This window comes from Micromys minutus, assembly GCF_963924665.1.
Source record: "Micromys minutus genome assembly, chromosome: 14".
Taxonomy (NCBI): Eukaryota; Metazoa; Chordata; class Mammalia; order Rodentia; family Muridae; genus Micromys; species Micromys minutus.
This window is the reverse complement of record NC_137983.1, coordinates 29,095,618-29,112,664: the sequence shown is the minus strand read 5'-3', so window position 1 is coordinate 29,112,664 and position 17,047 is coordinate 29,095,618.

Below are 17,047 nucleotides of genomic sequence, written 5' to 3'. Positions count from 1 at the left end.
GATCGTTCTCCACTACACAGTGAATTTGAGGCCCACCTGGTATACAGGAGATCCAGTCTCAAAGGAAAAACAAAAAACAAACAAACAAACAAAAAAAACAGGCTCATTTTAGCAAATTCTGCCATGATAATCTTAACACTTTAAGAAGCAGTTTAAACCAGGCATGGCAGTGAATTCCTTTAATCCAAGTACTGGAGAGGCAGAGGTAGGCATATCTCTGTGGGTTGAGGCCAGCCTGGTCATCTACAAATTGAGTTCTAGGACTCTATGGGGAGGGGTGAGGGAGGGCAATCTTATTCTTCTCCAAAGCCATGATTTTTGGGAGGCTTTTTTTAAAGTAAAAATTATCATACGTAGAGTTGCCACTCATTATGTTATTTATTTATTTATTTGTCCAACTTATTTATTTGAATCATGGGATCTAAGAACTAAATCAAACACACCTCCCAGCAAAACCCTTCAGATATTTGCTGACATATTTGCTAACATATTTTTCCTAGAATTTTCTATGGGTATTCTAGCTGAGCTAAATACTTCTTAACTTCTCCAAAGAGGTTGGTCTTCAGTGTATGGTTTCCAGAATGAGCTCAGAGTTTATTAATAAGCTTCTAATGTTGGTTTTGAATTGAAACCATTGCTCTACATAAAGCTGAATAAGTTCAGAGTATGACTGCCTCCATTCAATTCCAGCTCCTAGACAGTGCACTTGTGAGTGTACTGAGACTAGATTAGCCTTTTCTTGGAAAACTGCATCAGCTTTGAATATTTTTTATAATATTCTATCCAGTTGACTTCTAACTTAATGTCAGAAGTTATCTGTCCTTGCATTTGACTATGAATATTGCTGGGTTTTCTTTGTAATGATTAATAACTCACCTCTTCCTTAAAACACGTTTGTTGTGTGCTGGCAGGATCTTCCAGTGGTTAAAGATGTTTGTCTGGTGATATGAGTTGGATTCAGGGAACCCACATAAAGATAAAAGGAGAAAACCAACAGCAAAGTTGTCCTTTGACTGTTGTCTATGCATTATTGTGTGTGTGCCTGGACAATATACTCATACACACACACCATATTAATTAATGAAGTTTAAAGGGTTTTGTTGAATAAACATAGAATTAATTCATTGACTGTTTTAAAGTTGTTACTAGCTAGCAAATACCACTATAGTATACAAGACAAAAATACCGATATCAAAAATCCTACATAGGGGCTGGAGAGATGTTTCAGTCAGTAGAGCCTACCGTGAAATCATGAGGACCTGAGTTCGTATCTCCAGCACCCATGTAACAGTTGGGTGTAGGAGTATAGTCTACAACCCCGACATTAATGAGGGGAGACAAGTGCCTCCTGGAAGCTCGCTGACAAGTGAATCTAGCTAAGTACATGAATTCCAGGTTTGATGAGAGCCATGCTATGATGCCTAGAATAAACTAAAAACTAAGCAGCTGGGTAGAGCTGTGTGGGATATTTGTTGATTAAATTTTTGAGGTGGTGAGACTCCCCTCCCCTTAGATCTGGACCATGCCTTCTAGTGGCAGCCTACATAAAAGGACAGTGAAAAGGGAAACTTTTGCTTTTTGCCTGTTGACCCTCACTCTCCTGGCAAGCTCACCTGTCCATTCCTGAGCTATTGCTTCACTAGAATTGGGAAGTACTTCATCAGGGCGCTGAAGACTGAAGCCTGGCAGCTCTTTAGGACTTCACTGGGACTCCAGCACTAAACTGGGACAGTTTAGACATCTAGTCTTGTGGACTGAACAACTACTGAGTCTTTGGCCTTTCCATCAGAAGACAGCCATGTTTAGACAATTTGGACTCCAGCCAATAAGCCATTCTCATAGCACACATATATATATTTCTATCAGTTCTGTCCTTTTAGAAAACTTTAATACAGATTCTGTCTCAAACTATAAGACTTAAGTTGACCAAAGAAGACATGCAATGTTGGTCTCTGTCCCCTACACATCCACACACCCATATGAACACAAACAAACCCCCACACACACACACCAAGTCCACAGAGGTTAATAATCCCATCTCCTTCTCTAGCATCTGCTTCTATTTAAACCATCCAGCTGGAGGAGTGGAATCTAACAACCATCAGAAGGGATCACTAAACCCAAGAGCTCGGTAAGCGTGTTAGCTCCATTCACCTCCAGTCAAACCTCTGGAAACGTTGTGCAAGAGCAGGGATAGGTTACCACGCGAAGTCAGCACGACCACAGCAAAGCAGAAAGCTTCAGAAGACGGTGGCCACACAGAAGCCTGTTCCAAAGGAAACCTGACACTGGAAACGGTCAGGGAATTCTGCCGCCCTGGCAATAGCACACCATCCAGGAGCCTGGAACAAGAACACTTATTTAGGGAACAGGCATGCCTTTCAGGAGAGCGGAGTAAGCCTGACCTTAAACCAGGGGCCTCGAAGATTATGCTCCTATTTTTGTTGCTTGTGTTGGAGATGTGGTGCAGAGCCTTCCTTGATTGGTCTTTGGTGAACTCCGTATATTTTGCTAACAGCTGCACTGTTGAGCGTGCAAAGGAACAGTATCTGGGGGTTTTCATTCACCTGGATTTTTGATATTGTTTCCAGCTCAGCCTTAATATCTATACTTCCAAGTGATAGAAAATGTCACAGTAAGTCCTTCTGACAAAGAGGTCCCGGGTACTAGGTGACATGGAACACCTGAAACATGAACATCTTTTCGAGTCAGTATGTGATTTTCCAGGTCATCCAACTATAGCTCCTCTTCCCCCACCCCCTCCCATATCCTCCTCCTCTTCCTCGTCCTGCCTCTTCTTAATGTAGACTGAGTCACACTATGTTGCTAGACTTGACCTCCTGGTCCTCCTGCCTCACTCCCTCAGTGTCGGAATTATTGGTGTGTGCACCAGGTTATTCGTGGCTCTCTTCCTTTCTGTCAACAATTCTCACTGAGGATTAGGGCAGTAGAGTCAGGGAGAATAAAGGTAGTCAGGTGTGGCGACAGGTACTTGTAATGCCAGCCCTGGGGAGACAGCGACAGGGTGATCAGGAGTTCGAGGTTTGCCTGGGCTATAAGAGGTCTTGTCTCAAACAAAAAGAACAAAGTTGATACTTTATCATTAGAGAACATTTTCACTACTGTGTATAAGGAGTGGCGGCTCTAACTCTGCTTTGTGAGCACCTGAAAAGATACAGAAGATAACTCACCACCTGAGGTTAAATCTCTGACCGTGGCTTTTCATTGAGAAAGTGCTTCAAGTGGCTAAGTTGGGCTCCTTAGCCCCCAAGATGAGCAGTGTGACACGGAGCACCAAGTGGGACGCTTGTGTGGGGGAGTGGAGGTTGGGGGGAGGGGAAAGCGAGTGTAAAGGACAAACGCCAAGGTCAAGGCAGCCCGAGGGCATCCGCCAGCACTACTTGAAATTAAGGACTACAGGAAGAAGAGGGCACATGCACCTACACACTTGATTGAATTAGATCCATGGGGGAAATAATATCCCTTGCAATTCTAGCTTTGCGGGTGGGGGTGGGGCTAAGACTTCACATTCAAGTCCTGCCCGGGAGGAGTGGGAGGAGCCTCGCAGCTGCCTGCTGGGGGACAGTCTCACTCCTGGACACCCGGGCTGTGCAGAAGGAAGTGTACCGAAGGCTCTGCAGACAGTGAACTCAGTGTCTTCCTACTACAGAGACTCCACAGAGCTCACAGCCCGCCCTGTGGAGGGCCTCTTGTTTGGCACCCTCTTTGCCCAACGTAAACATCAGTGCTGGCAAAAGTTAACAAGTAATGTCTTCACATCCTGCCTGCCCCTGCTCAAACAGTTTTGGGTCAACTATTTCCTACAGCCCTCGCACGGCGGAAAATTTCGGACATCTCCTCTCAGCTACTTTTGGAAGTTGAAACTTTCACTTGGTTTTGGTTTTGAGACAAGTGTCTTGCTCTGTAGCCCATGGTGGCCTCACACTCCTGCTTCAGTCCCCTGAGTGTTGGGACTTCACGCATAAACCACCATGCCTGACTAAAAAAAAAAAATTCCAGTAAAATAGAAAAATATTTATTTGAAAATATCAATATTTTAAAATTCTCTCTGGGTCACCAAGGTTGTGGGACACTGATTACCTTTGTATTGTGGACTCAGTGTTTTGACAGGTTTTATTTGGGGATCTAGGAAAACAGTAATTAGAAATGGCCAAATAGACTGATGTACAATTTACAAAAAAGCTTCCTCCTCTCTCTCTCCCCCCTCCCTCCCCTCTCCCCTCCCCCTCTCCCTCTCAAACTCTCTTGCTCTCTCCTTCTCTCTTTCTTTCTTAAAAGCCAGGTCAGAACCCAGCATGGAAAAGTTCTAGGCTCTAAGCAGACCCCTTCGGGAAGTTTTGGATGACGGTGAAGACGGACGGAGTAAAGATGGGGTGTTGTCCTAACTTGAGTCTGATGAATATTTTCCTATGAAGACTGGAGTGCTCACTGAGCTCGAAGGATTAGCTTTTTATTAAATTATGAAACAGTTGGCACACACGCCCTCTTGGCAAGGAGTCTGATCCAGGCCTGTTTACTGAAGGAATGGATTTGGAACACACTCACCAGCTGCCTGAGCATCTTGCCGTGGGTAACTGATACTCAAAAGCTGACGAAGCATTTGGGGTGTATACCTGATAGCTGTCTGCTAGCTCAGGTCCTCACTGCATTGCTCCCTCATGTAGACCCAAGGTATTCATGGGAACATTTGTCACTGTCGGGTTCATCGAGGGCTGTCCTTGAACTGGAGAAAACAATAACAACAAAAACCCACTGGACTTCTCTGATTTAGAAGTGTTTGCAGAAACGATACCAAGGATCTTTATACTTTGGGGTCAGAAGATCTATCTCATGAATCAGAGCAAGTCAGGCCTAAACTTGATGTTAAAACAAAAACCCTAGCCTCAAGAGTCCACCCCAACGCCTCACCTTGAGTACTTCCTTCAGTTGCTCACTTCCACCCTGTGACTCATACACGGAGAACAGAGGTGCTTTTTGAACCTCAATTTCAAAAGAGTCATGTTTTGAAAAGTTCTTAATCATATCAACCAAATTCCTTTCTTATTGTGAGTTTTCCAAATTATCTTTTTTTTTGGCCTGGTTCTACTGGTCTCTGAGTCAACATGGAACTCTTGTTAAGAATTCGTTTTAATTTGGCATTGTTTAATTCTGCATCATGAGTGCCTGCATAAAAGCCTTTTTGCTTTGGACAGCAGGGATGTTAAAAAAAAGGTTGTTTTGTTTTGTTTTGCTGGCTCTGTATGAGCGAAAACACGGGATGTAAGCATTTCAAACCACAAGCCCTACAATAGGACAAAAGTCAAGGTGGAATCAAGATTGTCTACCAGTGAGCCACTCAATAGTGTTTCAAATGTAACTTTCTTATAACTAGAACAATAAGAGCCATTTTTAATATTTTTATATTATATTAATTGTATTAATATTTTTTATTTTTAGTAAAAAATGATTTTTTTAAAAAAGGCTGGTATTCCCTATTAAGAACCTTCTCCAGGGTTTATGTGGTCCCTAAGAATCTCAATTCTCAGATCATCAGAAAGGGAAACTTTGTAACTAGCTGACTGTCTGAGATTTCACTTTACAATTCAAGAGCTCTGTGTTCAAATCTCGCTCAGCTAAAAGGAGACGCCATGGGTACAATGAAGGGGCAAGTAGGAGAGGTGAAGCAGCTGTCAAGCCTTAGCTACTGAAGAGCTCCAGAGTCACCTGGTATCCCAAAGCATTAGGTGGCAAGTCCCAAGGGTTACACCTCTGGGGAAGGAGGAGACCCAGCCGAAACACAACCATACAAACCCAGTCCCAACAAAGGGTATCTGTTTAGCATGCTGAAGAGAAAGAAATAAAATCACCCCTAAATCCAAACAGTCTGTGAACGGCTGTCATCTTCCAATGAGATTAAAAAACAAACAAACAAACAAACAAACAAAACAAAACAAAACAAAACAAAAAAAAAACCTAGTCCTTCTGTGATCCACTCCTGGCCCAGGTCCAGTCACTGTGTGACCTCGGAGGGATCTTTTGAAGTTTTCTGTATCTGTAAATAATAAATAAATCTGTAAACCTGGATAATAATACTCTCCGTCTCAGGTGGCTGCAACTGTGTGGATTCATTAGTCCAAGCTGGAAAGGTCTTTGATAACGCTAAGTGTTGAATATTATTGCGATCGCTGCAGGTGGAAACAATGTTATAGAGCACTTCTATAATTAGAAAGACCTAGAAACTGGTGCCAAGGCGATACTCTGTGTCATTTCTCTCCCTGGGACCCAGTCAGCTTTTTGTTGTGACTGAATACTTAATTCCCTCTTTTATCTCCCTTGAAAGGTTGAAGCTTGTCTTGGACTTGCCCTCGGTGGAGTGTAGCTTTTACTGGGTGGATGTACTTTTCAAGCCAGGGTTTAAAATGAAGAACTGGCATGCATCAGAACACAGAGTACTTACAGCTTTAGGCTTGCAGTGGTATAATTGATATGAGTCAAGAGACTAAGAAATCCCGTGCCTAGACGCCCGATATCTTAAAAGTGCAGATACATTCTTGGTCCAGAAGATCAAGTACATAATGGCTTCTTTCAGAGATAAGGCTTTTGTGTTTTCCCTCAAACAAACACAAAAGGTCACGTGAAACCAAAGTACATAAAAGAGATAAAGACAGAGCTGTGATGAATGAGAGGGAAAGGGAGGGTTTCTGATCTCTAGTTGGACCCTGATGCGTGTGGCCTTATCCCAAGGCTCCTTGGCCACTGTACCAGATAATCTCTCAAGCACATTTCATCAGCAAGCCATCGAGCATTCTAAACGTCGGTGGCATTAAAGACCTAAGCTGCAGGGCTCCTGTCAATGACGTTTACCCAGACTCAGTTTTGTTTTATATGCTCTCTTCCATCCCCTGTCATCTGACATTTCAAGTCATGTCGAGGGCCACACAGCACATCAGTTCACTATAACCTGTGCCCTCATCTTCTCCAGTGTGGTCCCCATCACCACAGCAGTATTTCTGGACTGTCTGCAGTGTGCAAGCATGTTATGCCATGGAAGCCTCCCAGTGCCATAATGGATAAAAACAAGTCCCATTATCTTGTCAAATGAAAGCCACTAAGGCAGAGACGTGTAAAGAGGCTCTGCATACTTCCCTCCGCCCCAAATATCGCAGATGACAAACCCAAACATTCTGACTATAATCTTGGCCAGCAAATAAACCTGACACTGTGTGCTGAATTTCTTGGAATAGCTTATTTGTTTACTTGTCTCCCTATATAGGTTTGTCAGTTCTTCGAGGGCAGGAGCTCTTTTAGTAGGTGTTTAGTGACCAGCATGTGAGCAAAGCAGCAGCACGTTTTCCCAGAAGGATGAAACAACTGCCCGTATGTTTATTCAGAAGAGTAAGATATTAGAATGAAGGTCAAATGAAGTTTAATGTGGTGCAAATGTTCTATAGTTGGCAGTGGGAAACACTAACCTTTAGCCTTCAGGATGGAGCTACGGTCAAAGCGGAATTTCAGTGATAAAGGAAGACTTTGGAGAGGGAATGCGGTAATTCTGCTCCGGCCAGTTATCTTGGGAAATAGTTCAAAAGCAAAATGAACAAAGAAACCTCTGTGTGCAAATGTTAACAGCAGTGTGCACTGCAGCAGACTGGAAGCAGCCTAAACATTCTGAAAGTAGCTTGGGTTAAAATGTATGGGGCCAAAACTCCTTGGGTTTTGCACTACTTTTAACATTTCGTGTGGGAAAACATTTTAACCACACGAGGATGTACTTAGAATACAATATTAACCTAAGGAGGAAAGCACAGCTCTCATCTACCATGATTTCTAAGCCATCGGTAACAAAGCAGGAGAAAAACAAAGCCAAGGAATATATGGTTATAAATAATATTGTGTGTGTGTGTGTGTGTGTGTGTGTACACTCTCCCTCCCATTCTCTCTCCTCCTCCTTCATTGTCTTCTGATGTTAAGGATCAAAGCAGGATCTTACTTGCAAGCAAGGAAACACTGTACACTGAGCTAACCTCCAACCTTCCCTTTCCTCATTTCCCTTAAACAGCTCTGCATTAATTTTTTTTTACTACTGGATTACTTTCTTATCAAATAAAATAATAAACAATTTTATGGGAATTTTTTTCAGCTTTATTTTTTATGAGCTTACAAAGAATACACTTTTATTATGGCAATTTTCAAGCAAACTTGTTTTTGTTGTTTCTCTCCCCACCCCCATAAAAACAAACAATTTTTAAAAAGAAAACATTTCAGGGCCACCATCTAAAGCCATAAAGCAGCTAGATTAAGTATTGAGTTGAGCAAACTTCAAAAATCAAGACACTGTGAGAGCAAACTTGCTTCTTTCGACATTGATTGTTGGTACAGAAGTATGCTGAGCCACAAGTAAAACCTTTCTTACAGCTGGGTGGTGGTGGCACTCGCCTTTAATCCCAATACTCTGGAGGCAGTGGCAGGTGGATTTCTGAGTTCAAGGCCAGCCTTGTCTACAGAGCAAGTTTTAGGACATCCAGGGCTACACAGAGAAATCCTGTCTTGGAAAATCCAAACCAAACCAAACTCTTCTTTCCTGGATTTGGGGCAGTATATGCATTCAAACAAAAGTATATATAATATGTACATGGCCCTTGCTCTGTCCTACAGTGGTTTGTCCTAATATTGAAGATGATAAGTTCAGATGCTGAGTTAAGTATGTGACTACATCAAATACATGTCTTATGACTTATGGTTTTATTTTTGTTAAGTTAGACTTGACATAACTTATCCCACACTTTTTTACTGCATTGTATCCAATTCTTACAAGGCTTTCAAGACTGCTCACTGCCCATACCTGACACATAAATAATGTTTCAGGGGCTGGAGAAATGGCTCAGTGGTTTTAAGTGGTTGCTGCTCTTCTAAAGGATATGAGTTCAGATTCTCTCCTGTATCACATGCTCCAAAATCACCCTTAACTCCAGCTCCAAGGGCTCTAGGCCTGCTTCTGGATTGCACAGATTGCAAAGGTAGTATACACACTTGGAGAAACATCCACACACACATGACTACAAATAAAAGGACACATTCAAAATGAAAAAGAGTAAACTAGAGTTCAGAGGTGTGATCCTTCCCAGTTCAGTTCATTCTGGGGGGGGGGGGGACTCCTAATTCTGGTTTTCCACAGGTAAGAACATTTTATCATAACAGAGCTGGATACTGTATCTTATTTAAAAAATAAGAATCCAACAAAATGGGCTGGAGAGATGGCTCGGTGGTTAAAAGCACTGACTGCTCTTCCAGAGGTCCTGAGTTTAATTCCCAGCAACCATCATGGCTCACAACCATCTGTAATGGGATCTGAAGCCCTTTTCTGGTGTGTCTAAAGCCAGCTACAGTGTACTCACATAAATAAATAAATCTTTACAAAAAGAAATAATCCAACAAAATAACATTGAAAAATGTTAAAGAGCACCAAGCCTGGTGGCACATGACTGTTGCCTTGGCACTGATGAGGTGGAAGCAGGAACACAGAGTAAGAGTCCGTCTCTAAACAAATGAACGGCCAAGCAAATAAAGAAATAAAGATAATAGAGACCCAAACTAACCATAAAAACTATTCCAGACGTTCTGATCTATAATGATCCTATGGCTTAGTAAATAGAAGGAAAAAAAAGCCCTCTTTCTAAAAATGTTTCTGATTGTTTTTTCATGTCTGTCCTACCAGCTATTTCCATGTTGTTTGATGACTGTCCTGTGCAGTAATGTCAGAGCACATAACACTATCTTATGGCACCATGCACAGGATAAGGTTCTTTCAAACATGTTTAAATCTGTGATAAAAATAAACAAATACAGACGAGGCATGTCCAGGTAGAAAGTTTTCACTTCACTTAACAGAGCCAGTAGTATGTCTTGAAGCCAAGCCAGGGAGCAGGGAGAGAGAGGTTTGGGGGAGGGGTAAGCAAGGGCGGGGGAGGGGGAATCTTTCTATCCAGTGAATCCTGGCACTGTGGCTCATCGATAAATATGCCCATTAACATGCATGAAGTGGCAGATTCAATCCCAGAGCCAACAAAAAATAAACAAATTAATAATTCTATATGTAAGAATTATGGGGTTAATTATTATAAATAAATAAATAAATAAATAAATAAGAAGCCTGGTGTGGCAGTTTATGAGTGTAATCCTAATCAGGAGGATTAGGGGCTTGAGGCCAGTCTGGGCTGTGTAAAAAGAACCTTTTCAAAAAAAACTAAAAATTAAAAAATCATGAAATAAGTAGAATTTAAAAATAAATGTCTCAGGCTGGAGAGATGGCTCAGTGCCCTGCTCTTCCAGAGGTTCTGAGTTCAATTTCCAGCAACCACATGGTGACTCACAGCCATCTGTAATGGGATGTTCTCTTCTGAGGTGTCTGAAGACAGCTACAGTGTACTCACATATAAATAAAATAAATAAATCTTTTTTTAAAAAAAAGAATAAATGCCTCTTTTTAAGATGCATATAAGCTGAAAAGAGATTTAACCATTTTTTTTAAACTGGCTAATTTTCTTAGCATGTTATTGTGAACCAAAGTTGCCTTAAAAAGCACCTTCCTCTGAAGATTCAGCTAACCAATTGACTGATTAAAACTTCATGAGTATGAAGAGTTGGAATATTGATGATCAAGAGCCAAATTATCTTAGACTATCCTTACAGCCAATGGATCACCAAGCTCTGTAGTCAGAAAGCATCTAAACCCTATAGCAGCGATGTTGGCTTCACAGTAACCTGCCTACCTGACATTCCCACCAGCATGTTTGGAAATTGCATTGATCCCTGACTGTGTTGTTGTTGTTGTTGTTGGCATCATTGTTCTGTGACTACAAGAGCACATGGGTCTGTATCACCAGGGCCATTGTCACTTATGGGTGGCTTAGAACGAACTATCTCTCACTCACTTTGACACAAGAGCCCCGATTTACTTCGACACAATAGGTTTACAACAGCCTCAGGATTGTCCCATAGGTTTAATTGTGCTGCAAAAATATTAAACATTGTCCCTATAGACTGAGATTTTCTAAGTCAAACATGTATACATATAAAACCCCCTACTGTTCCCACTGTGTCTGTAATAGACCTCAGATAATGGCTACATCACCCCACATCTCTTGCTCCCTGCTTACCTGCTTCATCCCTACTCCTTCTTCCCTCCTCTTTTCCTATCTTTCTCTTTTTTGAAGTTATATCTCCTTATGTAGCCTAGACTAATCTTGAACCTCAAGCCTTATGTATGAGTTCTGGAACTACAGGCATATACCTCTGCATCCCTTAACAGAATAGCTTAATAGAGGTTTAGATTCCATTTCCTTTTTCAAATGAGCCAATCTCTGTGTGACAGCTATGACTATAATGCCAGCAAATGGGAAGATGAGGCAGGGGGATTGTTGTCAAGAGTTTGAGGCTGACTGGGCTACATAGCAACTGGAGGCTAGCCGGATCATATCTCAAAAAATGAAACATAGCAAACACAAGCCAAACTGCTAAACATATACACATATACAGACATACACATATACATACATATACATATACACATACACATACACATACACATATACATACACATACATATACATATACATATACATTTACATATACATATACATACATACACAAATACACATATACATACACATACATATGCATGCTTCATTACATAGTGTCTTTAAAACCAGTGGATATTTCCTTATGACTGGCAGCCTCTTTTTTTCTTATTTTGCTAGTAGAAAAACATAAGTAAGCACAGCATGCATGTGACTGCAAAAAGGAAAGTATGCCTCTCACAATACCAAGAGAAATCTGTCCATCTGCCCATTTCCATGCCCAGTTACCTGAGGGAACCACAGTCTTGAATATGTACACAGTTTTCCACACATATCGATCTGAACATTGCTCCTTTTAAAAACATAAACAAGGGCCTTGTCTATTTTCTTTAGTCCTGATAAGAAATGTTAAAAAATCACTGGGCAGAGGAGGCTCAGATCTTTACTCCCAGCACTTGGGAGGCAGAGGCAAGTGGATCTCTGAGTTCGAGGCCAACCTGGTCTAGAGAGTGAGTGAGTTCTAGAGCAGCCAGGACTACACAGAGAAACCTTGTGTCAAAAAATGTGTATGGATATGTTATATGTATGTATGTATGTTACATATACATGTATGTGTGCATGTGCTTGTACTGTGTGTGTATGAAGTCGCTGAGGTCTGGATTTAATTGAGAGACCCTGTATAAATGAATATAGTATAAAATAACCAAGAAATACCTACACTGTCAACTTTAACTGCTCACACACATATATACTTGTACAAACATGAGCTCACACAAATACACACACTCACACACATCATACAAACATACACACAAACAGACAAGAAGTGGTACAGTCTAGTAAATGACTCTCTCATGGTACCATTTAACTGTTTTACTTCTTTTTTCTCATTTTTGTTTGGTTTGCAGACAGAGTCTAACTGCCATCCAGACCAGCGTCTGACTCTTCCGTCAGGCTTCAGTCTCTGAAGTGTTGAAATAAGCCAGGCTCGCTGCACACACCCAGCTGAAGGGTGTTAGTGTGGGTCTTCCTAGTACACAGGCTTTGGATCAAAGCAGCCCAGTTTCATTTGCATACACGTTCCCAGATAATGAGTCTGTCCTATGTGTTCCAGGTCCCTCCCATTCCACTTCTCACTAAGGCCCACAGAGTGTCACCGGCACTCTTTCCCTTAGTCTTTTTTGACATCTTAATGCTTGTTTTGCTCATCCCTTCTACACTAAAGACTATTCTAGGGAGATTTATGTAATACTCTTTTTAGTCTTCTCTGAGGAATTATCTTTTTTTTCTCAAAAGCTATCCCTTTTTTGATCTCCTAAGTGGATGAATTCTTCAGGCCATTACTGGAGCAAGCTATATGCTACATTATTCAAATTTGGCCAAACCTCAGTTCTTTATGACTTACCAAAGCGTATCCTATGGAACATTTTTTAAACTTTAAATTGAAGGAATAAAAATTTAGAACCACTCACCATCACCCCTAGTGACCCACTAGGAAAAAAAATGTTTTCTGTTCCTGCGGTCTTGTGTTCTTCAGGCCCCAAAAGTTATAGTTCTAGCAGGGGGAGTCATTTTTCTCCTGGCTCTATGAAGCTCCTGATACTCTTGAGTTAACTGGCTAAAAAAGAAAGTAACTCTGTTAGGAGGTGGGATCTATCCAGTTTACCAGGGGGGACATTGGGTTGTTTCTCTACAACAAAGGTAAAGAAGAGTGGATCTAGAATGTGGGGGCACCTTTAGGGCATCGCACGGTGTCCCCGTGTCTTCAGGAAACAACAAGCCCAATCTAGGCAGGATGAGAAGTAACCAAAACCCTTCAGCTCCTCCTGGAAAAGATGACTGAAGTGATTGCTGAGATCAGAGGAATTAAAAGAAAATGGTGAGTAGGAGGAAGGTAGTTAGTTATGTCAGCTAAGGCCACATAACTAGTTGCAGCAATGAGAATTGCAATGAACATGGGGGGGGGGTTGTTCTGTTTGCTAAGAATATGCTTGTGCATGGATTAAGTACATGCATTCACATTTACTTAAAAATCCATGGTTTTCTTTTAATGTAACCTTAATTGACATAATATTAGAAGTTAAGTGTGTTATCTTTATTGTCATATTCAAGTTATGGGATGCTGGAAGATGAAACATTCTAAGGGTGCTGTTCCACAAGCTTGTAGTCTAGAAGACTGCGTCCCAAGTTTACAACGCTGGTCATTAGAGTTGCAAGATTTGGAACTTTCTTTGCTGGATTTGAGTTTGACTTGTAGTTATTGTTTATTGCTAAGGTCTTGGCTTGCTTTGTTTTGTTTTTCTCGATCAAAATAAGAATGTCTACTCGGTTCTCTTCCTCTAGAGAACCCTTATCAACTCAAATTGTGGTACTAGGAACATGGGGTACAGTCATAATTGACCTAACCATGTAATTCCTTACTTCGAGATGGAATGAACATAGTGTGAGAAATGTGTTGTTTTGTTTGTTTCTATCAAAGGTAGTTAACCCTAAGGGCCTGTATTTCTGAACTTTACCCTATTTCTTATGCTTGAATTAGCCAATCACATCACATTGAGAAGTTGAGCTCCCACCAATAGAATGAGACCTTATCACTACCTATATTACGAATAAAAGACAGAGCCATTCTGGCAAGCGTGTTTACTAGCCTAGTCTGGGTTCTGATATACCCCTTTTAACAGAAAGAAATCAACTTGCAAAATTACTTTTGAAAATGTAATGTTTTCCTTTGCTTCACACCTAGACTATTCTCAACAATATGGCTCAAGTCTGTCAGCAGACATAAATTGAATGTGTTGACCCTTTTCTAATTCTCTTTAACCACCAAAGGCAGAACTACAGTGGACAAACTGGGTTTTGAAGTTGGGTAGATCCATTGCAGAGACGTCAGCCTCTGTCCCATAGTCCTTTGAACTCAGCCTCGCAAACAACTACCATCTGTGGTCTTGTTTAGTAAGAAGAGATTTTCATTTGTTTGGATATCTATAATCAGGTGACTTATATCCTGAAGCTGAATTACTCTGAACTAGAACTTCAGAATGTATATTGGCATCTTTAAGGATCTGAGAAATATATTGAGTTTTCTTATATCTCCTAAATTTGTTCCAGTAGCTTTTTCTACTAGACAGGAACATCCCAAGAAACTACTATTTCCCTATACCCTTTCTTCTCAGAACTTCATTCCTAGACCAGTAACATCTACAGCTTCTGGAAGCTTTAAAAAAAAATCAGAATTTCTGAGAGAATTTCTCTTATGTCTTCCAGGTGGGAATACAAACATGGACTAGAAAACCAAAATCTTAAGGTCTGGTTTGAATCAGAATTTACATGTCTACAAGCGCCCTGGTGGTTTGAATGACATTGAAGGAAAAGCAGTGACGCCCTTGGGAATCACTGTTCAGAGCAGTAGTTTTCAACCTGTGGGTTGCAACCTGTTTGGGAGGGGTTATATATATGTCTGATATCCTGCACATCAGATATTTACATTATGATTCATAACAGTAACAAACAGTAACAAAACTACAGTTATGAAGTAAAAAGGGGATAATTTTATGGTTGGGAGGGTCACCACAATATGAGGAACAGTATTAAAGGATCTCAGCATTAGGCAAGTTTAGAGAATGAACACATTATGACCTTAACATCTTTCAAAAACATCTGGCATTGTTCTTCAATGTCTCCTTCACCATTACCACCACCAGCCCCTACTGAATGCTGACACTGTGCTTGGTATGATGCGTGTTCCCTTGTATAGCCTTATAAAGAACCCCGTGAGACACACTGTTTTATAGATGAGACAAATAAGGCTCAGAGAAGCTAGTGCCTGTCCAAGGTCACTGCTGTAGAGTGGAAGGCTATAACGTGAAATTAAGAATCATAAAACTATATTGCCTTTATAATCCTTTTTTCTATACAGATCTTTGTTTTATGTGTTTTGTGTTAGGGTTCCTTCAGCCTACTATGATTTCCCCAAATACACCTAGTTTCAGCCTCAGCTCAAAACTTCTAAGACGTCTCTGATTGCTACCTCATCTCCCACCACGGTCAGGTCAGGACCCTGCTTCACACCATACTCCCATCAAAGCACACATCTCTCCTTTCTACTTACCAGCTTTTGAAATATTTACTTTTAAACTGGGTGGTTGTGGTGGTGTACATTTTTAATCCCAGCACTAGAGAGGCAGAGTCAGGGGAATCTCTGTGAGTTCAAAGCCAGCTTGGTCTACACAGAGAGTTCCAGGACAGGCAAGGCTACACTAAGAAACCCTGTCTCTAAAATTCCCTGCCCATCAAAGAAAAATTTACTTTCTTTTTTAGACCCATGACCAACTCTAGGGATATTTACACTGTTAACTTCTAAGACCGTCATAGGTACAGTGTCAGTATTTTATGTTCACCTATCAGATGGTACGACTTACACCAAGGTTAACACATACTACTTTTGCAAGGACAAATACCCACAGTCTACAATTTGGAAACTGTAAAGTTCTCAATTACACCTTCAGATTCCTTTAGTCCAAAGTCTGTGTAATAAGGATCGTCAGAAGACCAGTTGTCTCCTCTTCCAAAAAAAAACTCATCATCATTTCCTCTGAATTTACTGTGAGCCTTGTTGCAGAACACTCACTCTCAAGTACTTCCCCTTCATGCAGATGCCTTTTCCTATAATTTTTCTTAGAACTAGCCTTTCTACTTAGCCAAAGGCCAGCATGAAGGCAAAAAGAACTGATGGGAGACCTACTTTACTTTATTTCTCTTGTCTTTTTCTTTTCAATTCTGGCTGACAGGATGCTGAAATCCAAGGGGGTCACAGTATAACGGACTGCTGCAGCTTGTGTTTGGGCTTCGGACAGAAGTGACAAGTCTGGGAGCAGAGGACACCACTGCAGTCTGAATATGTTGAGAATGAATGGAGTGTGCTGTGAAGATGGGTGTTGTGTTCACAGTACTAACTGACTCAGATGAAGTAAGACTATAGAAGTGGTTCTCGGCACCAGCTGGAGGCTGCCATCTTGCTGCCCTGCCTATGACAGACTCTGGTTAAAAAAAAAAAAAAGTAACTTACAATTTTGTGTTTATGTGATTGCTGTGTGTCTTTATCTTTTAATTTAGCTATGTAAGCTCAAGCTGCATCTTCTGGGCCCGGCACAGGGTTAGCAATGCAAATAGTTTTTGGAAGATCTTTCTTTTATCCTCACTTAAAAACACTAATCCAGAGTCAGTCAAGAAGATCCATTCATTGCCACAGGACAATGACAAATAATTTTGCTTAGTACCAGACAACTTGGTACTTTGAGTTTGGTTGTTTGTTTTACTAACCTTATAACTAAAACTCAGATGCAGAAATTCTCGGCTCGGTTAAACAGCAACATCTTCCAGGGCTGACCTAGGAAGTAAGATGAGGCCTCTGGCTACTTCTCCATTGTTCACTAACATCACGTGTAAAGTGAAGCCTATGAAGAAAGGTGTAA